Raw genomic sequence first — 25,558 nt, forward strand, 5'->3', positions numbered from 1 at the left:
AATCCTGAGAGGAAACTGTGAAACACCACTCTTTGCTTGCTACCTTCAAGATAATACTGAATCCATCTAACTCTCTATCCGTGGACTGCATGGGACCTTGTCTGCCAGCCGAACCCGCCGTGTGGCGTCTTGTCAAAGGTTTTGCGGAGGCCCATTGTACAACATCCACTTCCCTACTCTCATTGATACTCATCTTCAAAATCTTAAGAAGTATTGTCGAATACAACTTTCCACGCACAATCCCAAGGTGACTCCTGATCAGACTCTGCCGTTTGAAATGTCGGTGCATATTGTGGAAACTTATCTCTGGCACCTCCCCTACACTTTTCTCCACTCACCATCAAAAAGCCACAGTGGCGACCCGAAGTAAGACGATGTTTCACCAAATGCTCAAAAATCCTGTCCCCAGCTATCTGTTCCAAGAGTTTGCTGATCACCAATGTAACAGTCAGTGGTCTGTAATCCCCAGGATTATAGATATTATATTTATTGAATTAGGGAACAAACATTTGCAATACTCCAATACTGTGTTACTACTCCTTTGACCAGAGAGAGCACAGAGATTATTGTCAATGTTTCTGTGAACTCTTCTCTCACTTCCTGTAGTAACGTGGTGTATATTGGAAGTTTCAACAGCACCTCTTTTTTTAACATTGCCGTGCTCCTATGCTAACGTCACAATAACTGTCCATCTCCTTGGTAACTCTGAAGCAAAGCATTCATTAAGCACCTCACCTATTATCCCATTCTCCAGGCATGTATCCATCTTCGCTCCTGAGTAGTCCTACCCTCAATCTATTTATGCTCCTCTTCTTCACCCACGTGTAGAACACATGGGGGCTTTCCTTGATCCTGCTTGCCAAGGACTTTTCAAGCCCCCTTCGACCTCTAAATCCCTTCTTACCTCCTTCCTGGCTCCCTTATAATTCTTTAGCGCCTTGCTTAAATGTTGTTTCCTAAACCTGAACAATGCTTCATTTTTCCTCTTACCTGAATGTCCGTTATCCCTTGTGAACCATGGTTCATTTCTATAAACATTATTTCCCTGCTTGTGGACAGACCTATCCAGAACCCCATGTAAATGTTTCTGAAATAATTTCCAGAGTTCCATTGTGCATTTCCCTCAGAAAATGGTTTCCCAATTTACGTTTCCATGATGCTACGAATACCATTGTAATTATCCGTCCACTAATTCAATACTGTTTCGTATCGCCTCCTACTGTATTTGACCAAGTTCATGATAAAAGTTGGAGTGCTGTGGTCACTATTTCAAAAAGGTCACCCATTGTGACATCTGCCTAATACTAGGTACAGCATGGCTTTTCCTCAAGTTGGCTCATTAACAGACTATGTCAGGAATCATTCACAACACATTTGCCCCATGGACCCCTTTTGGAATTAGGAGGTGGGAATAAACATCAAGAAAGTTGAGGTCAACAATGATAACAACTCTGTTGCATTTGCTAGTTTTCAAAATCTGTCAAGTTATCTGCTCCTTATTATTCCAGTGTCCTTGGGGAGGCCTATAGAATACTTCCAGAATGATACTGCTCGTACATTTTCTGACTTTCACCTACACAGAGTCTGTCGATAGTCCCTACATGATGTCCTCCGTTTCTGTAGCTGTGCTACCATCCCTGATTAGCAATGACTTCGTCCCCCTTTCATCTCCCTCCATATGCATTCTGAAACATCTAAACCCTGGAGCACTAAACAGCCAATCCTGCCCTTGTAACGGTCAAGTCTGTCTAATTGCGATAACATGTACCATCCATGTACTGAACTATGTTCTAAGTTACTCTCATTCTTAATGTTAATTGTATTGAAGTAAACACACTGCAAACCATCCAAATGACCAAATGATGCCCTGTACAAATCCGATCCTTCCACAGTCAATCTGAACATTGCATCTCTCCTTGGATCAGCCGCTCCATCATCTGACCTAACATTTTGGTTCCCATCCCACAGCGACTGTGTTTAAACCGACTCCAGCAGCTCCAGCAGACCAGGCTGCAGGGACACTCGTTCATCTCAAGTACTTCTAGGCTTCTTCGGTCTCACTCCAGCTATTCCCTACTTTCCTTGGTACAGAAATGCAATCTCTAGAGAACCACTGTTTGAGTAAATAAGACTCACCAAGCTTTCTCCTCACTGAATCAATGGAAACTCCGAGTCAGATGGGTTCTCTCCAGTTGGTGCTCTCAGTCCTCGGCCCGGTTCATTGGTGCTGTTACCTCATCTTCAATTGTGGTTTTCTCCCAGTCGTGGCTTTCCTTCCAATAAATCTTTCAGCCTAGGTCTAACTTTAACCAGAGAGATAATGAAGTATGTTAACAATACAAAGGATAACAAAGCATTAAACTCATTGAAATTTAAATCTTGAACGCATATATAATTATCCGAGTGAAGAAATTTATAACTGTCCCTCACACTTAAAAAAAAACCTGACATGGGATACAAAAGAACAGACACAAAATGCTGGAGGAACTCATCAGGCCAGGCAGCATCTGCACGTCGACTTTGCCCGGACCATTGGCCCCACTTGCAGGGCAACAGTCTGCCGGTGTTTGCCCCCCAATGTGGTGAATCGCCACCACCGTGGGCTCAGACATTTCCACAGATGAGCCCCTCCTGTCCCCACCGGGACAAACATCCTGTCCGCCCCCTCTCTCACCGTCTTCATCCTTTCAATAAAATCCCCCTCTCCCTCCCCGGGGAACCGGCATCAAACCGACGGGCCGAGCGGTCTCCTCCTACCTCTCAGCGACACATCAGACTCCGGCCGCAGGAGACGCTTCACAAACGCCCCAACTTCCCTCGGAGGGAAATGGAAATAAATCAGAAAGCGGACATTTACTTTGACGGTTGTCCCGCCGTGACGGAAAGTTCGGGAGACCGTGTCAGCGGGGTAACGCCCTCTCGGCTGGTCTGCCTTCGTTATTGGCTGGAAGCAGTGATTGACAACACTTCGCACCAATGGGAATAGCGCAGCGCGTGATTCCTCTGTTGACGGCGGTGGGGAAGGGCTGGTCACGTGATTAGTAGCCCAGCCGTTAAACCGACCAAGCTCGAGCTCACCAGCGCGCGGTGCACAAAAGGCCCCGGATGATCGGTTGAGGTAAGAAGGGATCTCCGGGTTGGGGGTCTCACCGGGCGGGCGTTTTCAACACCGACTTCGGGTAGTTGCTGTGAGCTCCGGACTCCGTGACCCGCAATCCCGGGACAGTCCTGCTCTCTTCCCTCTCTCTCAGCCCCACCATCCGTACACGGGCCCCGGGGAGCTTCCGGCTGATGAGGGAATGGGAACCGATGGATCTCTCAGACAGAGCTGAGCTCCAGCTGTCTAAATGCAAGGATCGGGAACTCGGAGAAAGGGAACAAAATCTTTTACATCAGCTGTTGAGAAAATCACCTTTGTTCTGCCTCCAGTCACAAACAAGAGACAATCTGCAGATGCTGGAAATCCAAGCAACACACACAAATTGCTGGAGGAACTCAGCATTAGTACTCTTTTCCATAGATGCTGCCTGGCCTGCTGAGTTCCTCCAGCATTTTGTGTGTGTTGCTTGGATTTCCAGCATCTGAAGATTTTCTCTTTTTTGTGATGGGATACAAAGAAGTCATCACTCAGCCATGGTATAAGATGCAAGTAATAATACATAGGAGTAGGATTAGATGATTGGGTCATTCTCGTCTGCTCCACAATCGATCATGGAGGATTTTTTTTTTCCCAACACCGTATTCTTGATTCTCTGCTATAACTCTCAACATATTTAGCAAACCAGAACATGAATATACCCAACGATAGCCTCCACCACCCTCCGTGGTAAAATATTCCGCATATCACCCAACCTTTGATTACAGTAATTTCTCTCATCTCAGTTTTAAAGTGAAGTTTCTTTATTCTGAGGCTGCACTCTCAGATCCCAGATTCTCCGACTAATCAAGACACCCTCTCCATTCCCACTGCATCCAGACTTGTTGTAAATGATCACCTCCGCCCTAACTCCTCCCCCCCCCCATAACCCCCAACCACCATCCCTCTGACCTCCACTGAACACAGGCCCAGGGCCATCGAATGCTCCTCATGCATAAAGCTTATGTTTCCTCACCTTATTCTTGTGAACCTTGTTATCAATAACTGTACTGAACACATTCCAGGATTAGCAGGACAATTGGTACCACTGTAACTGACTGGGAAAAGCTCTGGTTTCTTTACTCTTTGACCAACTCTCACAAAACGAGCGCTGCTGCACTGGACCATTTTCAGGAGATTTAAAGTGTTCCAGGGTGAATGTATTAAAGAGAAACTGGAATCACTAGAAACACTCAGCAGGCAGGGCTGTGGGAAAAGGGACAAAGTTAACGATTCGGTTTCCTAATCTTCCGTCGGAATAGATTCAAGCATTATTCAGTTTTTGGGGGACATTCTCGGGTTGTTTTCCTCGGAGCAGCGGGGACTGAGGGGAGATGTGATAGAGGTTTATAAGATCATGAAGGGCACAGATAGAGCAGACAAAATCAGAATCCGGTTTATCATCACCGGCATTTGACGTGAAATTTATTAACTTAGCAGCAGCAGCTCAATGCAATACATAATCTCGCAGTGAGAGAAAAAAATAATAAATAAAATAAAACATAATAAATAAACAAATACATCAATTACGTATATTGAATAAATTATTTAAGGATGTGCAAAGACAGAAATACTATATATTAAAAAAAATGTGAGATAGTGTCCAAAGCTTCAAAGGCCATTTAGGAATTGGATGGCAGAGGGGTAGAAGCTGCTCCTGAATCGCTGAGTGTTTGCCTTCAGGCTTCTGTACCTCCTACCTGACGGTAACAGTGAAAATAGGGCATGCCCTGGGTGCTTGAGGTCTTCAATAATGGACGCCGCCTTTCTGAGACACAGCTCCCTAAAGATGTCCTTGATACTTTGTAGGCTAGTGCCCAAGATGCAGCCGACTAGATTTACAACATACTGCAGCTTCTTTTGGTCCTGTGCAGTAGCCCCTCCAGTGATGCAGTCTGTTCAGAATACTGTCCACGGTACAACTATAGAAGCGGCTGGCAGCGGCCACTCCGGTGGTGATGTCTGTTCTTTGTCAAGTATGGTGCCCTGCACAATTCTGATTTGATCGAGACGGACGTGAGAGGACTGAGGAACATCTGGAGAAACTTCTGAAATACCTGCTTCGCTGCTGCTGCTACTGTGTGGCCCAGAATTTCTGGAAGAGAAGGCCCTGAGTCCTCAGCTTTGATTATTGCTCGGCGGCCGGGGCGGGGTCGAAGGGCTTGGCAGAGGATGGTGCTCGGAAAGGCTGTGTTGGAGGGGCTGGTCGGAGGTTCGAAGTTTTCGGACGGACTCAGATTCTGCTGTGGTCGGGTGCTTCCAATGGTGCTGCATCGGCAAGTTAGCGGCACTTGGATGTTCATGGCGGGGAGAGTTCCTCCCTTCTGCCGCCTGCCTGAGATGATGAGTCTATCGGGGCTTTGACTTTTTTTTTTACCGTTCCCGTGGGCTGCTCTTTATCAAATTATGGTACTGTATTGCTTTGCACTGTTATAATTACGTGGTTTTGTCAGGTTTAATCTTGGTTTGTCCTATATATTTTTTCTTGTGATATCATTCTGGAAGAACGTTGTATCATTTTTTTTAATGCATGCATTTCTAAATGACAATAAACGAGGACAGAGTGTCCTCATTATCTAATCTAATCTAATCTAGAAGTTTTTGTGTGCATTTGTTGACATGTCAAATCGCATTGAACTCCTAATGAAGTAGAGCCGTTGTCTTGCCTTCTTCATGTTGGGACCAGCTCAGATCCTCAGAGATCTTCACACCCAGGATCCTGATAGTCAGGGACTATCTTTTCGCTGGTTAGAAATGTCTAATACCAGAGGACATGCAATGAAGGTGTGAGGGAGTGGATGCAAAGGAAATGTGAGGGTAAGTTGTTTTACTCAGAGAGTGATGGATGCCGGAATGCACTGCCTGTGTAGGTAGGACCAATACGTTTGGGGGTGGGGTTTGACTTACTTTTTAGCCGGTTTGACTTAACATTGTGGGCTGAAAGGCCTGTTCCTGCGATGCACTGTTCCATGTTCTGTTCTATCTCCAGCATCTTGATTTAATGTTTGAATCCCACTGGCCGATAGACAGGTGACAGAGGGCTAATTTCCAAACATGGATTGAACACTGAACCCCGGGTCTACTTCTAGTACAAACACAAAACAGCGTATTTAATCACAGCCTCACCCTGTGAGGGATGGAACAAGAACTCAGTCTCTGCTTTGCTTCCAAAGGAACTATAGAATCAAACATCTGAGAACGAAAGAGAAATACTAACTGATCACCTAATAACCCGGGCAACTTGATCCCGGATTCATTATATCTGGTTCAAAACATGAGTGGTATCCCAGGTTCCGACCTCACAGGGTCACAGCCCACACCGAGAGTATCGCATATCTTTTCCACATCTCACACTGGGTGGTGCAAACAAGGATTCTATCTGATAGGTTTCAACCCAGTTTCCCAGTTGCACACAACACCATTTCACAACAGACTTAACTCATTCCAAGGCAACGTACTAAAAAGCTGCCAACGAAATGAACACTCAATGGATAAAGATAATCTGTGGAAAGATAATATTTCAGGTTTAACACCCTGTGTCAGAATGGCTTTGAACAATTTCTGAGTTGATTTCAGGTCTCCAGCATCTTGAGTGTTTCTTTCATTTCCAGCTGCTCACAGACAGGTGAGAGTGAGTGGGGATTTCCAAACACAGTGAGAATACTGAAGCTGTGGTAAATAACCAACGATGCAAACACTGAACAGCTCATTCCAGTTACTCACTATCTCCGTGTATTGAGACTACCTCTCAGGTCTCTCCGATCTTTCAGGTCTTTTGTATCTGTGCCCATCGGCTTCGGAGTTCCCAACGCTGGGAAACGAATCCAGGTGTATGTGACTGGGCAGCAAAGGTTTACAGACTACGCAAGGGAAAAATAGGCTTGACTGCACCAGTGACGTCCACCTCCATGGCGCTCTAAACAATATTTCGAAGAATGCAACAGAAGCCAGCCAGGAAAGTTAACCGCCTCAGAGCTGAGTGGTGTACACATCAACGCATTGATGTCTTCACAGCCATCGCCAACACTTCACACGTCCAGGCTGCCGGTCCCACATGCTTCAAATCAACCACCACCATCCCTGTACCAAAAGAACTCTACACATCGAGAACAAAATGTCTACTGCCTGGTGGACCTGACACCAATCAGCATTGAGTGCTTTAAACGGACATCAAAAACCCCTTCCCTCTTTCACTGGCCATTCACCAATATGCTTTCCGACCGAATCGCTCTATGTCAGATGACAAAGCATCTCTCATTCACCTTGGCCTGACACATCTAGAATTCAAAAAACTTTTGTGTCAGAATGTTGCTTCTGGATTTCAGTTCGGCATTCAAACTATTGTCCCACTGACCTTGCTGAACAAATTCCTCCTCCTCCGTCTAAACACAACTGGGTGGTGGACTTCCTAACCAACAGACGACAGACAGTCAGGGTTCACATATGGTCCTCCCTTCCCATCATACTCAACCTGTGTGACCCTCAGCCTTGTGCTGAGACCACTACTGTACACACTGCTCACACACAATTGCAAATCTAAACTCCCGAGCAAGGCCTAGCCGCCATCAGGCACACATACACATAACAATGCTGCAAAAATGCCAGTGATATCATTAAGGGCCCCACGCACCTTGGTCATGGATTGTTTGTCCCACATCCATCAGGGAAGAGGCTACGCAATATCCACGCCAGGATAATCAGCCTCAAAACAATTATTTTACCTCAGCAGTAAGCTTGATCAACACCTGCATTCATTAACCCACCCCTCCACACACCCACCACCAATAGTTTAAAATTTCCTGACCTGAAGGAGTAAAGCTGATATCGTTTGGCAGTATTGGAGAGGATCGACGATTATTGACTCTTCATTCAAGAAAGTATGATCTGCATGAGATAGTCTCTGCTAAAGCAGAAAACGTTGCGCACTGTCTATTCTACAGAGGGAACGGACAGTTCCTTTCAAGTGTTTTATTTTCGTCATCGTGAATCCTGCGCACAAGGCAGGTATCGGCTGGGATCAGTAGGAACATCATCTCCTCGAAGAATGTTTTACTTCTAGAAAGTCTCTCCTAATTGACTGTATAAATCTCTTGGACTTTCAAATTTACCATTCTAAGAACTGTGTTCCAATTTACCACTTTAGGACTGTGTTTGCATTTACCGCTTTAAGAACTAGTACTGAGTTTGGCGGTTTGTTAAATGGCCGCATAGCAGTTTACTTCCGGTTAAGGTTTTCGTTTGTTTATTTTTTTTATTAATGTCGATCAGAGTTCAATAAATGTTTGTTTGTTTATAAAACCTGACGCATTTCTATATTTATTGTTGCCGGTCACATGACACAGTCACCATATGTCCAGGCACTCCTGTGCCTAACGTCACCTTATCGACATACAATCATTATTTTTAAGCTATCATACTGTATGTATTCTGTTTTTTTTTATTAATGTGGTCTCTATCGTTTTTCTCTGTCTTGCTTTGGATCTACAGTAACAATTATTTTGCTCTCCTTTACTCTTGTGTACTGAAATGACATTAATCAGTTTTGAATCCTGAACCCTGGGGAAAATACCACGACCAACAACATTATCTATATTCTCTCTTGCTTTTATAAACTTCTACAATGTCACCCTCATTCTCCTATGGAATCAAGATATATCTCGGCCAACCTCTCCGTATTACTGGGCCCTCTAGTCCATGCAGCATCCTCAACAATCTCTTCTGTACCCTCTCCAGCTTGATAATCTCTTTCCTACAATAGGGTGAACACAACTGTAGTCAGTGTAGTCTCAACAACAATATATATAACTACAATATAATGTCCATAATCGAGAACTCAATACCTTGCCTAATGGAGGCCAGCATAATTAAACCTTCTTTTCGACCTTCTATACTTGTATGTCCACTTTCAGTGAACTGTATACTTGTACTCCCAGGTCGCTCTGTTCCACAACACCCCGTGCTTTCCCATTCACTATACCAGTCCCACCCTGGTCTGATTGTTCATGTTGCACCATCTCCCATTTCTCAGCCCATCTCCATAACGGACCTAAGGACCCCTTGGTCTGATTGTCCATGTTGTACCATCTCCCATTTCTCAGCCCATCTCCATAACGGACCTAAGGACCCCTTGAAACTGATTGTGACCTGTTGCAATCTGAAGCAGACTCCCGAATATTATGTCATACTTGTTAACCATGCCGTGTAAATTCATGTCAAATTAATGGCATGATTAATGAGTTACAGAGGTCTCAATACTGACACACACATTCCACTCGTCACAAGCCCCCATTCACTAAATCTGTTTTCATCATCAGACTCTGGTCTGACCGTCCTCTGCAGTCCCCGGTGAATCCCAGGTGCCCGAACCTTACAGATCTGCTGGCATGCAGGATCTTGCTAGAGGCTTCACCTTTACCAAAGTCCACATGGACAACATCACTACCTAACTTCATTTATCCCCATAGTTCTCTTCAAAAATGTCCAACGTACTTGACAGACATGACATCCCACTGAGTGGTGCAGACGGTGATTTCTCCACAACCAGTGTCCAAACGCTCTAACTTCAGCTTCACGACAGACTGAGGAATTCCGATCCCAGCTGTACAGTTACCAACCTGGACTGAAGCCTGCATACTGCAATTTCCATATTCTCCGAGACTCCATCCTAATATCATGACCCACACACAAACTCCCCTGGTACGCTTTATTGTTTTGTACAATTACCAATCTGGACTGCAGCCTGTGCACTGCCAGTTCTATATTCTCAGAGACTCCTTCCCAATATAACTCACACACAGACACCCCTGGGATGTATTGGTGCCAACGATTTGCCGTGGTGTTCCTGCCATTTCCAATTCACAAACTAAGGTGAAACTGGAACCCAATGATCCTCTGCCGAGACCGGGGCTCAGGCAGGTTCACTGTTCAGTAGATTGTGAGAGGATGCAGATACAGAGAGTGCTGAATCTATGGAATTCTCTGCCACAGGAAACAGTCGAGGCCAGTTCATTGGCTATATTTAAGAGGGAGTTAGATATGGCCCTTGTGGCCAAAGGGATCAGGGGGTATGGAGGGAAGGCTGGTACAAGGTTATGAGTTGGATGATCAGCCATGATCATAGTGAATGGCGGGCAAGCACATTTGATCACTATTTTAGTGGTGTGCGGGATCTTGCCCAGCACAGTCGGCTGTCATGTTTCCCGCAGTGTAGCAGGAACAAAATGTAAAATTATAAAATAGAAAATGCTGGGAACTCAGTACATCAGACTACATCTGTGAAAGGAGAAATAGTGAAAGACCCAGTTTCAGAAGTGGGACTCTCCAAGATGCTGCCGATCTGCTGAGCGTTTCCAGTGTTTTCTTCTTCTTGCTTTAAACTGCAAACAGTTGTAGTTTTTGTTTCCCTCTATTTATTGCACAAATATTAACTGATTGCAAATTGTTTGGCACACCCCGAACTGTTCAACAATTTTTTGTAAATGCCACCTTCACCCCCACCAGTTTGTAAGTTCTGAGTACATTCCGACTCTGGTGTAATACAGGCCATACAGTCAATGCTCACAGCATCCATTCCTCCCTCTGTCACTCTGTTACATTTGTTAGTCTCAGTTCATTCTGACCCTGGTGTAATACATCCCGTACAGTCAATGCTCACAGCATCCTTTCCTCCCACTGTCACTCTGTTACATTTGTTAGTCTCAGTTCATTCTGACCCTGGTGTAATCCATCCCGTACAGTCAATGCTCACAGCATCCTTTCCTCCCACTGTCACTCTGTTACATTTGTTAGTCTCAGTTCATTCTGACCCTGGTGTAATCCATCCCATACAGTCAATGCTCACAGCATCCTTTCCTCCCACTGTCACTCTGTTACATTTGTTAGTCTCAGTTCATTCTGACCCTGGTGTAATCCATCCCGTACAGTCAATGCTCAGAGCATCCATTCCTCCCACTGTCACTCTGTTACATTTGTTAGTCTCAGTTCATTCTGACCCTGGTGTGATACATCCCATACAGTCAATGCTCACAGCATCCTTTCCTCCCACTGTCACTCTGTTACATTTGTTAGTCTCAGTTCATTCTGACCCTGGTGTAATCCATCCCGTACAGTCAATGCTCACAGCATCCTTTCCTCCCACTGTCACTCTGTTACATTTGTTAGTCTCAGTTCATTCTGACTGGGTGTAATCCATCCCGTACAGTCAATGCTCACAGCATCCTTTCCTCCCACTGTCACTCTGTTACATTTGTTAGTCTCAGTTCATTCTGACCCTGGTGTAATACATCCCATACAGTCAATGCTCACAGCATCCATTCCTCCCACTGTCATTCTGTTACATTTGCTCCTGAGGCCACTGTCTTTACGCTGAGAGGCGGTGACCACAGAGATATGAAAATCTGCAACACCCCTAGCAGCTCTGACGGGCTGTTACCCTGGAAACGGAGGAAGTGGCTCACCAAATTTAACCGAAAAAGGAAGTAACAAACTCACCACAGATGCCGTGCGTTACATTATGACAAAGATTAACACTGCAGCCATTTTGTAACAGTGAAACTAAAATTATAACGGTTGATTTTACGCTACATGCGCTGTATTCAGTGACACCGCTTTGAAAACTCAATGTGGTAAAAATACACTTTACAATGTAGGAAAAGTTGACAAGAAAGATGCTGAAATATATTGAGATACATACTGGACAGAGGATGAACAAGTTGGTTGATACATATCATTCAGGTGATGGGATACAGGTTCCCCAGGTGCAACTCAACGGATGAGTTTCGTCCCAGCATCACCACCTGATCCCCTCCTAAGATCAGAGCAACAGGTACTGAGCACGGCTCATCTCAGGAGGGTCGGTGTAAAGGTCCCAGAACCCGGACCGACCCCGGCAGGTTGCGTCAGTTCGGGGAAGTTAACGGGCCTCACTGCCCAATATCAGGCCACGCCCCTCGGGACCGACCTCAGTTCTTACCAATGGGAAATTTTTGGTCTCGTTCCCCCCTCGGGACCGGCCTCAATACTCACCGATGGGAACTTGATTTATTTGCCCCGTAGACAAGTGAGCCGTCCACAGCTTCCCACCAACAATCCGACTCTACACAGCACGTAAAGAAAACCACCGCCCATCCGGGTCTGGCGTACTTGCTAAATGATAGCCGCGTCATCAGTGCGTGGGCGGGGCCTAGGAAGCAAAAACCCGCAGATGCTACTGATATGCGTTGAAATAGGAGTGGGAAGCGGGATCACGTGATGTGTGGAGAGACTCCCACCTGAAACAGTGACTCTGCTCCTCGCCCTTCACACGCTGCCCGACCCACTCGCCGCATTTTCCACATTATTTCATATTTACACCAGCTACATTTTTAATATTACCTCTTCACCTCCCCCGTCCCCATAGCTCCATCCACCCCATCCCCAGCTCTCAGAGTTACGGATTCAATTTCCATCCCGTTCTGACACACAATTCAGACCCAAACAGAAATGTGCAGGTTTCATTCAAATCACTTCCATGCTTATAGATACTAATTTTTATTCACATTCCACTGGCCTCACAGGACAACAACACTAACACTTCATGTAAGAAACATCAGGAGGTGGCAATTCAGCCCCTCAAGTAATCAACAAGATGGCGGCTGCTCCCCCATTTCAGCCACATGTTTCTACCCGATCCTTATTTCCTCGATCCCTTCGGTCTTCACACATCTGCTGATCTCTGTTTTATGTGAAGACGATCACCGACTCTTCATCGTCATGCAGGAATCAGGCTGGTGAATCGCTATAACAAATACTCTCTAACCTCTTTGTTAATCCTCTATGGAATTAATTTCCATCTTCTGCAGCCCCGTGTTGCCCCAACCACTCACCTCCCACCCCCGTCACTATTTCCACCTTCCCACCTCTCACTCCCCAGCTCTTGCCCCATCCCCACCCCTCACCTCTTTTCTCTGACTATTTCCCGTCCACTCTCAGTCCAGAGGGAGGGTCTCGGCCCGAAATGTTGACGGTCCATTTCCCTCCACAGATGCTGCCCGACCCACTGAGTTCCTCCGGCAGTTTGTTCTTTGGTCTGTGTAACCCGTGTTAGTGTGGGGAGAGGGATTTTACACCATATTCCAGGTACAATCTCGACAAAGCCCAAGTAATTATTATGGTAATTAGTTCACTGATACACGAGGAATTCTGACAAACGCTGGGAATGGAAAGTAACACTTACAAAATGCGAGAGGAACTTAGCACATCAGGCTAAGAGTGTGGAAAAGAGTAAACAGTCGACATTTTGTCAAAAAGAGCCTTCTTCGTTCCTGAGGAGGAAGGGGGAAGATATCTGAATGCAATTGTACGGGGAGGAGAAAGAGATGAGCTGGAAGGTGATAGGTGAAGTCAAGTGATGGGCAGGTCAAGAGCTGGAGGAGAATCAGATACTTCTCAATAGGAGAAAGGGAAATAGGTGTCCCAGGGGAAGTTATAGGCCGGTGAGGAGAAATGAAAGCATGACAGTTCAGAGTGCGAAATAGAGATGTTTGGGGGGGCGGTATTTGTTTACAGGAAGAAAAATTCAATATTCATACAATCAGGTTGGAGGGGGCTCAGATGGAATATAAGCTGTTGCTCCTCCACCCACAGGGTGGTCTCACCTTGGCACAAGGTGAGGCCTTAGATCGAGACATCGGACGGTGTATCAGAGATCTGTCTCTGACAGAGAAGGAGAGAGAGAGGAAGAGAGGGAGAGAGATGAGGAAAGGGGACAGAAGTGTCAGAGATAGACCAATTTATACCCAATAACTCTTGCAATAAATTCAATATACATTTGACCTCCCTCGCTACCTACTGTACCTCATTCTCTCATCATTTAAAAGACACTCAGTGTTTCTGTTTCCCTTGCAGAAGTGGGTGATCTCACATTTCCCACTTTGGACTCCAGCTGAGCTGATGTACCCATTCACATCTCCTGCCTCCGTTACCCCCGAAACATCACAACAAAAGACAGAGAACATACAACAGTACAGCACAGAAACAGGCTCTTTGTCCCACAATGTTTTGCTCAGCCAATTCAATTAGTGATCAAATGTCCAAATCAAGTAATTCGTTCTGCCTGCACAATGGCCACAATCCTTCTACTTCCCTCTCATTCACGGGCCAATCTAAACATCTCTTACGAGTCCCCAATATATCTGCCTCGACCAACACCCTAGGCAGCACATTTGAGCCACACCACTCTCTGTGGAAAAATAAACCTGCCTCTCACATTTCCTTTGAAAATACCCCATCCGGCATTAGACATTTCAACCCTGGGAGAAAAATATTTTCTCTCTCTTCTACCTATGCCTCTAATAATCCTATAAACCTCATTCAAGTATCACCCCAGCCTGCACCAGTCTAGAGAAATGGACTTGCGTAGAACACTCAATTTAAATTCATTCTCCTACATCTCATTATAGCTCATGCCTTACAACCAATATTCACCCACCCCACTGGAAACTCTGCTTCATTGCAGAACGAGGAACATTCAGCTCTATCTGTAGAAGCATAAAGCTGGGCCAAAGCCAAAGCCAAAACTCTGCCAGTTCCATAATCCTAGATTCCTCATCCCAGGATTATAGAAGCACCAACACTTCCAGGACTCTTTCCAGTCGGTAATATGATGCAGCATCTTGGCTATTCCTCGTTCTAAAATTAATACTCTTCCCCCATCCCACAACAGAACTGGAACATGATGATGCTTGAACTGGGCGGGGAACCTGGGCCATGGTCACCAGCGAGTGGGAATATATTTCAATATATAACATTGGATAAAGATAGGAACAGACAAGTTAGAAAAACGTTTAATTGGAGTAAGGGGAATTATGAGGCTATCAGGCAGGAAACTGGAAGTTTAAATTCGAAACAGATGCTCTCAGGGAAAATACGGAAGAAATGTGCCAAATGTTCAGGGGATATTTGTGTGGAGTTCTGCATAGGTACATTCCAATGAACCAGGGAAGTCATGGTAGGGTACAGGAACCATGGTGTACAAAGGCTGCAATAAATGAAACGCACATAAAAGTTGCTGGTGAACGCAGCAGGCCAGGCAGCATCTCTGGCGAAGGATCCTGACGAAGGGTCTCGGTCTGAAACTTCGACTGTACCTCTTCCCAGAGATGCCGCCTGGCCTGCTGCGTTCACCAGCAACTTTGATGTGTGTTGCTTCACAATGAAAGGAGAGGTTAGAGGAAAGATCACACACACACACACACACACACACACACACACACATTTATAAACATTGAGGTGTTGTGATACAGGCTGGACAGTGGTTGAACAAGATGATTGATGCATATCGTTGAGGTGGAGGGATAGAGACTGGACAGATCTTGAACAAAATCGGCATGGAATAAGCTGATGGAACGAGGTGGGAGAAGGGATCAATGACAATCACAGGTGGTCCTCCAGGGATACTGCGATAAGAGGTGCAAAATGGTACTTCACAATGAAAGGAAAGATTAGAGGAAACATTGCTTACTGCATGGTTGATACTGTATGGTTGATATTTATCATTGAGACGGTGGGATACAGACTGGAGAAAGATTGTAAAATATAGTTAATATATATCATTGAGGTGGTGAGATACAGCTTGGACAGAGGCTGAACAAGATGGTTGATCTATATCATTGAGGTGGTGGGATTAGAAGCTGGACAGAGTTTGATCAAGTTAGCAGATATATAATTACTGAGGCGGCATGATACAGGCTGGACAGAGATTGAACATACTGGTTGATATACATGGTTAAGGTGGAGGATACAGGCTGGACAGAGGTTGCACAAACTAATTGACAGATAAACATTGAGGTGTTGTGATACAGGCTGGACAGAGAATGAATATGCTGGTTGATATATATAGATTAGGTGGAGATACGGGCTGGACAGAGATTGAAAAGTTGGTTGGTATTTATTATTGAAATGACGGGATTCAAGCTGGACAGGTTTCGAACAAAATCGGCATGGAGTAAGCTGATGGAGCCAGGTGGGAGAAGGGATAATTGACAATAGCAGGTGGTTCTCCAGCAGATACTAAATTAATAATACCTACTATTGCGTGAACGTATTGTAAAATACAGAGATAGAACAAACAAAAGGAACTTTAGCATGTGACCTTTGTCCTTCACCAAATTTCATCAACCTGCCATAGACAGTATCCCAACAGGATACCTTATGCGTTTGCATGGCTCCTGCTTTACTCGTAAGTGCAAGGAGCTGTGGACAGCTGAGGATATCATGGTTCCGCCTCCTTCTACTACCCATTGTGTTTTCCGCTCTTCATTCTTCATCTTTCCTGCCTATCACTTCCCTGCTTCCCCTCCCCCACCCCTTTATCTTTCCCCTTACTGGTTTCTCAGCTGGAACTTACCAGCCTTCTCCTTCCCAGCCTCCCCCCACCTTCTTTATAGGGCCTCTGCCCCTTCCCTCTACAGACCTGATGAAGGGTTCCGGCACGAATCGTCGACTCATCGTTTCCACGGATGCTGCCCGACCTGCTGAGTTCCTCCAGCGTGTTGTGAGTGTTGCTTTGGCCCCAACATCTGCAGAGTATTTTGTGTTTACATGAGAATAATATGCAGATTTCCCATTTTAATTGTGTGGAGATAATAACAGGTTGGTTCAAAATTCAAAATAAAACTGAAGCGCAAAGAGACTTGGCAGTGCTTGTGCAAGTTCTTTACAGGTTAATACGCAAGTTTAGTTGGTGGGGAGGAAGGCAAATGAGATCTTTGCATTCGTTTCAAGAGGACTGTACTATAAAAGAAAGGATGTAATGTTGAGAATTTATAAAATCCTGATGAGGCAACCCTTAGAGTATTCTTAGCAGGTTTGGGCCCCTAACGTGAGAAAGGATTGTTAAAGATGGAGTGGGTTAGAAGGAGACTTATGAAAATGATTCCGGGTCTGATTCAAAAAGAGCCTGTTCCTGTGTTGTACTATTTTATGTTCTATGTTCTACATTCTATGCTCTATGTTGTATATTCTACGTTTTATGTTCTATATTCTAAGCTCTATGGTATTTTCTACCTCCATTCGACCATAAGTTACAGCACCTGAATTCGGCCATTTCGTCGTGGCAGATGGAATATTCTTTTCATTCCTAAACTTCCGCCTTTTCACCACATCTTGTCATTCCCTGACCAATCAGGAATCTATCAACCTCTCTCTTAAATGTACACAAAGATTTGGCCACCACAGCTGCCTGTAGAAAAAAAAAACTTCCACAGATTCAACATTCCATGTCAAAAGAAATTCTTGCTCACCCCGTTCTATCAGGGCGCCCCTCTATTCTGAGGTTATGTCAACTGCTCGTAGACTATCCCAACAGAAGGATAATCATCTCCACATTAACTCTATCAAGGTTTTTCAGCATTCGACAGGTTTCAATAAGGTCACCCATCATGGTTCTGAATTCTGATGAATACTGGCCCAGAGCCATCACACGCGGTTGATATGACAAGCCATGCAATCGTGGAATCATTTTTCCGAACAGCCTTTGAACCCTCTGCAATTTCAGCACATTTCTTTCGAAGTTAAGAGTCCCAAATCTGCTCAAAATACTCCAAGTGCAGCCTCACAAGTGCTTTATAAAGTTTCAAAGTTACATCTTTGCTTTCATATCCGTGTCCTCTTGAGATGAATGCTAACATCGCATTTGCCTTCCTCACCACAGACTCAACCTGCAAATAAATCTTTAGGGAATCCTGCATAAGAACCCCAAAGTCCATTTGCATTTCCGTTTTCTTTTGTATTTAGAAAATAAGTAAGAATCTCATTTCGTCTACCGAAATGCATGACCATACATTTCTCGACACTGTATTGCATTTCTTTGCCCAGTTTCCCAATCTGTCCATGTCCTTCTGTAGCCTTTCTAGTTCCTCAGAACCACGTGCCCCTCCACCTGTCTTCATTCTGTCTGCAAACTCTGCAACAGAGCCATGAATTCCATCGTCCAAATCATTAACATGTGACGTAAAATAATTGGTCCCAACCTGTGGAATATCACTGGTCACTGGGGGCAATCTGGAAAATGTTTCTTTTATTCCCATGTTTTGCCCCTTTCCAATCAGCCACTGCTTTATCCATGTCAGAATCTGTCTTGTAATACCATATGCAAATCTTATGTGAGCCTTGCGGTACCCCACTCTTTGCCCCTTTCCAATCAGCCACTGCTCTATCCATGTCAGAATCTGTCTTGTAATACCATATGCAATCTTACGTGTGGCAGCGTAACAAAGATCTTCTGAAAATCCAAATACACAGCATCAACCAGTTCTCCTTTGTCTATCATGCTTAAAGAACTCCATCAGATTTGTCAGCCAAGATTATGACCTACTTTATGACGGGTCTCCAAGCACCCTGAGACCAGATCCTTAATAATCGACTCCAGTATCTTCCCAAATACTGAGATCAGACAAACTGGAATATGGACACTCTTCTGCCCCATTCCTTTCTTCAAGTGTGAAATGACATCTGCAATTTTCCAGTCTTCCGGAGCCATTACAGAAGCTAGTGATTCTTGATACGCCCCGGCAGCTTGATCGATGGGTTCTTTATAAATGTGTCAACACCTGTATGGTATCACAGGACCTGTCCTCACAGGATCCCAACCCACCCCCAAGAGATTCGCACATCTTCCCCACATCTCACACGGGATGGTGTAATCGGAGATTCCCCGCAACCCGTACCCATCTGTCCAAAACAGCTGCTACATTGCGGAAGGCGGAATGTCCAGCGCCACCAGTAGAAGCAATAAACTCGGGCAAAGCTTGGAAGGGACCGATAAGGTAGAAGTAGGAAAGTTGTTTCTATTGGTAGGTGAGACTAGAACTAGGGACATTGCCTCAAGATTCAGGGGAAGATTCAGGACGGAGATGTGGAGAAACTGTTTTTCCCAGAGAGTGGTGAATCTATGGAATTTTCTGCCCAGGGAAGCAGTTGAAGTTTCTTCACTAAACATATTTAAGATACCGTTATATACAAACTGTAGATTTCACATAGTAGGGGAATTAAGGGTTATGGGGAAAAGGCAGGGAGATGGAGCTGAGTTTACGGACAGATCAGCCGTGATATTATTGAATGGCGGGATAGGCTCGATGGGCCGAATGGCCTACTCCTGCTCCTATTTCTTATGTTCTCATGAAAAGGTTCAACAGTCGACGTTTCCAGTTGCAACAACATTTTGAAAGAGATAAATAAGACAGAAGTATGAAAGTTGTTTCCATTGTTAGGTGAGACTAGAACTAGGGGACATTGCCTCAAGATTCAGGGGAGAAGATTTAGGACGGAGATGAGGAGAATTTTTTCCCCAGAGAGTGGTGAATCTGTGGAATTCTCTGCCCAGGGAAGCAGTTGAGGCCTCTTCACTAAATATATTTAAGAGACAGTTGGATAGGTTTCACATAGTAGGGGAATTAAGGGTTATGGGGAAAAGGCAGGTAGATGGAGCTGAGTTTACGGACAGATCAGCCATGATCGTATTGAATGGCGAGGTAGATTCTTTGAGCTGGATGGCCTACTCCTGCTGCTATTTCATATGTTCCTATGCACTAAACCCAAACACTGCAAATTCCATATTCTTGGCATCCCCATCCCAGGACTACAACCATGGCCCAGCACTCCCAGAATTCTTTGTTACAGGTTATGTGCTGCAGTGTCTCAGCTGTTCCCGGTTCAAAAACTAACACTCCTGAAAAAACTCATGACAGAACTGGACCCTGAACAACCTTTGCCTGGATGGAGATCGTGGTTGAACTCCTGGCCTTGGGTCACAACGTGGAGGCGGATACATTTCAGCTTGTCTCCACAGGTGAATTGAACATACGTGTTGATTATTCTATTGGTGAGTGAGATCTAGACCAGGTTAGTTCGCCGCTACATTTCCCACAGTGGAACAGGAAGAACATGTTTTAACATTCAATAGTAAATATAGCCCTGGAAACTCAGTACAGCAGATTCGTCTTTTCTTTTGAATCACAGATATTGACTGATTGCAAGATGTTTGTGACATCCTGAAAATATTTGATCAAACGCAATCCCAATATTCATTAGTCATCTCTGCATTTCAACACAGGCATCATATATTCCATACAGTAAATTCTCAATGCATCCTCGAATCCATACTGAATCCTGAGGCCAATGTCTCTCCGCTAAAGGGCTGTGACTACAGAGTGATAAAAATCTTCAACACCTCTTGCAGTTCTGGTGGGCTGTTACCCTGGTGACTGAGGAAGGGGCCCACCATAAGTAAACTAAAAAGGAAGTAACATTCAACCTCATATGCTCTGAGTTTCCTTATGACCACAACGAACACTGAACACTCAGCTATTTTGTAATGGTGAAGCTAAAATACCAGTTGCTTTTTTTTAACCCTGTCGAGGAGCATCCAGTAAATCTGCTGGTAACTGCAGCTCCACAGAACTTTCAGCAGTGCAGAAGCTGGTCCAAAATAAAGCACTTTGTTGAATACGATCAGTCTGCTTCAAAGTCAGTAATCTATTATTTACAAAAGGTATTACATTGTGGTGATATTTATGAGGTTTCTGTCTTTGCTTCGTTAAGCGATTCAAAATTCTATCAAATGTCTGTACCTTCAAATAACGTAAAGCTGCAGTTGACAATACAGCCAGGTTCGGACCCTGCTAATGGATAAAATGTTAGAGGAGTAGTTTTATAGATAAAACTGAATGGCTTGTGGGGTTTTCCTCTCAGTTCCTACACTCCACTGCTGATGAAAACTTCTTCATCCGTCTTCCCCATGAGACTTCAGTATCTGCTATGTTTCAATGAGGTTCCTACTCCCAGCGCCCCATCCGTGCTTTGAGAACAGCCCCAGAGACAGCAAATGCACTACATAAAGCTTTTCATTCCAGAAATCATTCTTGTAAACTTTGTAAACAACCAGAGTAATAAGCACATTTCCACGATTAAACTATTTAGTGTCCGGATAATTAAATGAGAAAACCAGTTGTTTCCTTACTGCCCCATTAACTGGACCAAAGCCCTTTTGAAGATCAGCGTGCTTATCTATGAAAGAAGCCAGAATAAAATGGGGGAGATCTTCAAGGATTTCTCTGGGTCTGCATGTACTTGAGAGAAAGATATACAGACGATAGAAGTGAGGAAACGTTAGTCAAGTCATGGACTGTATCCAGTTTACAGAACAGGTGCTTGCTCTCCTCAGGTGAATTTGTATAGATAAATGTCCAGGGCAAGACAAATTGTTCCCTCGGTATATTTGGGACGCGAGTGATGAAACTGCGCGAATGCTGGCAGAAATATATTAAATGCCCATAATGAATCACGGCATGATAAGAGGATTTGGGATGTTAATGTTACAGTTGTAAAAGACACTGTGAATATGAATTTGCAGAATTCTGTGGACTTCCGATCAGTTACTTGAAAAAAATATCTCAATAGTCGTGAAAGAGTCCAGGAGAAATTGCACGGTTATTGCTGGTATTTAATTAAATGATGACAGGCGCAGGTTGAACAGGTTAGAACTTGATTCCCTGGAGCATAGGGAAATGAGTGGAGTTTCCAGCTGGGGTTCCCACCTTTTTAATATCATGCACTCCTACTATTAACGAGGCGTCCATGGAAACATCTCCCAGCAGAAGTGGTCGGTGCAGGTCAGTATTTAAGAGCAATTACTTATATCTATATGGATGAAAGAGTTATGGAAGAGTAGGGTATGGTGGCAGGTGGATGGGACCATGCAGGGAATGGCACGGAAGAATGGGCTGAAAGACGACTTTCTGCGCTGTAAGAAAATGAATCTAAATTGAACGTTCTACACAAGTCCATTTCCAAGAAGATTTTAATCATTCCAGAGTAATATCTTAAGAAGCTGCAAATGCAAGAAACACTCAAAAGTTAAAGAACTGAAAATAACAGAAAAGGGAAATAACAAACAACATCATATGCTGTCAGTTTCATTATGACAAGGATTAGCACTGCAGCCAATTTGTAACAGTGAAACTAAAAAATTGCAATGACTGTTTTTACCCTGCCTTGAGCTGCATTCAATTAACCCTCTGGTAGCTGTAGTTAAAAAAAAAAAAGAAAATGTTCCTGAAAGACTCCGTGAGGTAAAAGTGGCAAGAAAATGCTTCACAATGAAAGCAAATGTTAAAGAAATATTACAGATATGTATCGTTGAGGTGATGGGATACAGACTGACAGATTGAACAGGATGGTTGATATATATCATTGAGGTGGTGGGATACAGACTGAACAGAGATTGAACAAGATGGTTGATATATATCATTGAGGTGATGGGATACAGACTGGACAGAGATTGAACAAGATGGTTGATATATATTATTGAGGAGGTGGGATACAGACTGAACAGAGATTGAAAAGGATGGCTGATATATATCATTGAGGTGATGGGATACAGACTGGACAGAGATTGAAAAGGATGGCTGATATATATCATTGAGGAGGTGGGATACAGACTGGACAGAGATTGAACAGGATGGCTGATATATATATTGAGGAGGTGGGATACAGACTGGACAGAGATTGAACAGGATGGCTGATATATATCATTGAGGAGGTGGGATACAGACTGGACAGAGATTGAACAGGATGGCTGATATATATCATTGAGGAGGTGGGATACAGACTGGACAGAGATTGAATAAGATGTTCGATATATATCATTGAGGAGGTGGGATACAGACTGGACAGAGATTGAATAAGATGTTCGATATATATCATTGAGTTGGTGCGATACAGACTGGACAGAGATTGAACAAGATGGTTGATATATATCATTGAGGAGGTGGGATACAGACTGGACAGAGGTTGAACAAGATGGTTGATATATATCATTGAGGTGGTGGGATACAGACTGGACAGAGATTGAACAAGATGGTTGATATATATCATTGAGGTGGTGGGATACAGACTGGACAGAGATTGAACAAGATGGTTGATATATATCATTGAGGTGGTGGGACACAGACTGGACAGAGATTGAACAAGATGGTTGATATATATCATTGAGGTGGTGGGATACAGACTGGACAGAGATTGAACAAGATGGTTGATATATATCATTGAGGTGGTGGGATACAGACTGGACAGAGATTGAACAGGATGGCTGACATATATCATTGAGGAGGTGGGATACAGACTGGACAGAGATTGAACAGGATGGCTGATATATATCATTGAGGTGATGGGATACAGACTGGACAGAGATTGAAAAGGATGGCTGATATATATCATTGAGGAGGTGGGATACAGACTGGACAGAGATTGAACAGGATGGCTGATATATATCATTGAGGAGGTGGGATACAGACTGGACAGAGATTGAACAGGATGGCTGATATATATCATTGAGGTGGTGGGATACAGACTGGACAGAGATTGAACAGGATGGCTGATATATATCATTGAGGAGGTGGGATACAGACTGGACAGAGATTGAACAGGATGGCTGATATATATCATTGAGGAGGTGGGATACAGACTGGACAGAGATTGAATAAGATGTTCGATATATATCATTGAGGAGGTGGGATACAGACTGGACAGAGATTGAATAAGATGTTCGATATATATCATTGAGTTGGTGCGATACAGACTGGACAGAGATTGAACAAGATGGTTGATATATATCATTGAGGAGGTGGGATACAGACTGGACAGAGATTGAACAAGATGGGTGATATATATCATTGAGGAGGTGGGATACAGACTGAACAGAGATTGAAAAGGATGGCTGATATATATCATTGAGGTGATGGGATACCGACTGGACAGAGATTGAAAAGGATGGCTGATATATATCATTGAGGAGGTGGGATACAGACTGGACAGAGATTGAACAGGATGGCTGATATATATCATTGAGGAGGTGGGATACAGACTGGACAGAGATTGAACAGGATGGCTGATATATATCATTGAGGAGGTGGGATACAGACTGGACAGAGATTGAACAGGATGGCTGATATATATCATTGAGGAGGTGGGATACAGACTGGACAGAGATTGAATAAGATGTTCGATATATATCATTGAGGAGGTGGGATACAGACTGGACAGAGATTGAATAAGATGTTCGATATATATCATTGAGTTGGTGCGATACAGACTGGACAGAGATTGAACAAGATGGTTGATATATATCATTGAGGAGGTGGGATACAGACTGGACAGAGGTTGAACAAGATGGTTGATATATATCATTGAGGTGGTGGGATACAGACTGGACAGAGATTGAACAAGATGGTTGATATATATCATTGAGGTGGTGGGATACAGACTGGACAGAGATTGAACAAGATGGTTGATATATATCATTGAGGTGGTGGGACACAGACTGGACAGAGATTGAACAAGATGGTTGATATATATCATTGAGGTGGTGGGATACAGACTGGACAGAGATTGAACAAGATGGTTGATATATATCATTGAGGTGGTGGGATACAGACTGGACAGAGATTGAACAGGATGGCTGATATATATCATTGAGGAGGTGGGATACAGACTGGACAGAGATTGAACAGGATGGCTGATATATATCATTGAGGTGATGGGATACAGACTGGACAGAGATTGAACAGGATGGCTGATATATATCATTGAGGAGGTGGGATACAGACTGGACAGAGATTGAACAGGATGGCTGATATATATCATTGAGGAGGTGGGATACAGACTGGACAGAGATTGAATAAGATGTTCGATATATATCATTGAGGAGGTGGAATACAGACTGGACAGAGATTGAATAAGATGTTCGATATATATCATTGAGTTGGTGCGATACAGACTGGACAGAGATTGAACAAGATGGTTGATATATATCATTGAGGAGGTGGGATACAGACTGGACAGAGATTGAATAAGATGGGTGATATATATCATTGAGGAGGTGGGACACAGACTGGACAGAGATTGAACAAGATGGGTGATATATATCATTGAGGAGGTGGGATACAGACTGGACAGAGATTGAATAAGATGTTCGATATATATCATTGAGGAGGTGGGATACAGACTGGACAGAGATTGAATAAGATGTTCGATATATATCATTGAGTTGGTGCGATACAGACTGGACAGAGATTGAATAAGATGGGTGATATATATCATTGAGGAGGTGGGACACAGACTGGACAGAGATTGAACAAGATGGGTGATATATATCATTGAGGAGGTGGGATACAGACTGGACAGAGATTGAATAAGATGTTCGATATATATCATTGAGGAGGTGGGATACAGACTGGACAGAGATTGAATAAGATGTTCGATATATATCATTGAGTTGGTGCGATACAGACTGGACAGAGATTGAACAAGATGGTTGATATATATCATTGAGGAGGTGGGATACAGACTGGACAGAGATTGAATAAGATGGGTGATATATATCGTTGA

At 44.0% G+C, this 25,558-nt stretch overlaps 1 protein-coding gene and 1 long non-coding RNA gene across 4 annotated transcripts in view; both read right to left on the minus strand.

Moving 5' to 3' along the window:
- Positions 1 to 2,885, minus strand: part of LOC134341841 (uncharacterized) — a 221,136-nt gene extending 218,251 nt beyond the window's left edge. The window contains exon 1 of the long non-coding RNA XR_010016876.1: positions 2,758 to 2,885. This is a non-coding gene — a long non-coding RNA (uncharacterized LOC134341841). The remainder of the gene's footprint in view (positions 1 to 2,757) is intronic.
- Positions 1 to 12,274, minus strand: part of LOC134341831 (NACHT, LRR and PYD domains-containing protein 3-like) — a 31,683-nt gene extending 19,409 nt beyond the window's left edge. For 2 of the 3 annotated variants that reach the window (XR_010016875.1, XM_063039764.1), the window contains exons 1-2: positions 12,161 to 12,274; positions 2,137 to 2,303 (exon numbers count right to left, since the gene is read on the minus strand). The gene's annotated coding sequence lies outside the window, so the exon portion shown is untranslated. The remainder of the gene's footprint in view (positions 1 to 2,136; positions 2,304 to 12,160) is intronic. The other variant, XM_063039765.1, reaches the window with a different exon arrangement.
- Positions 12,275 to 25,558: the final 13,284 nt, after the last annotated feature.

The sequence above is a fragment of the Mobula hypostoma genome, unplaced genomic scaffold (assembly GCF_963921235.1).
Source record: "Mobula hypostoma unplaced genomic scaffold, sMobHyp1.1 scaffold_75, whole genome shotgun sequence".
NCBI classification, from domain to species: Eukaryota; Metazoa; Chordata; class Chondrichthyes; order Myliobatiformes; family Myliobatidae; genus Mobula; species Mobula hypostoma.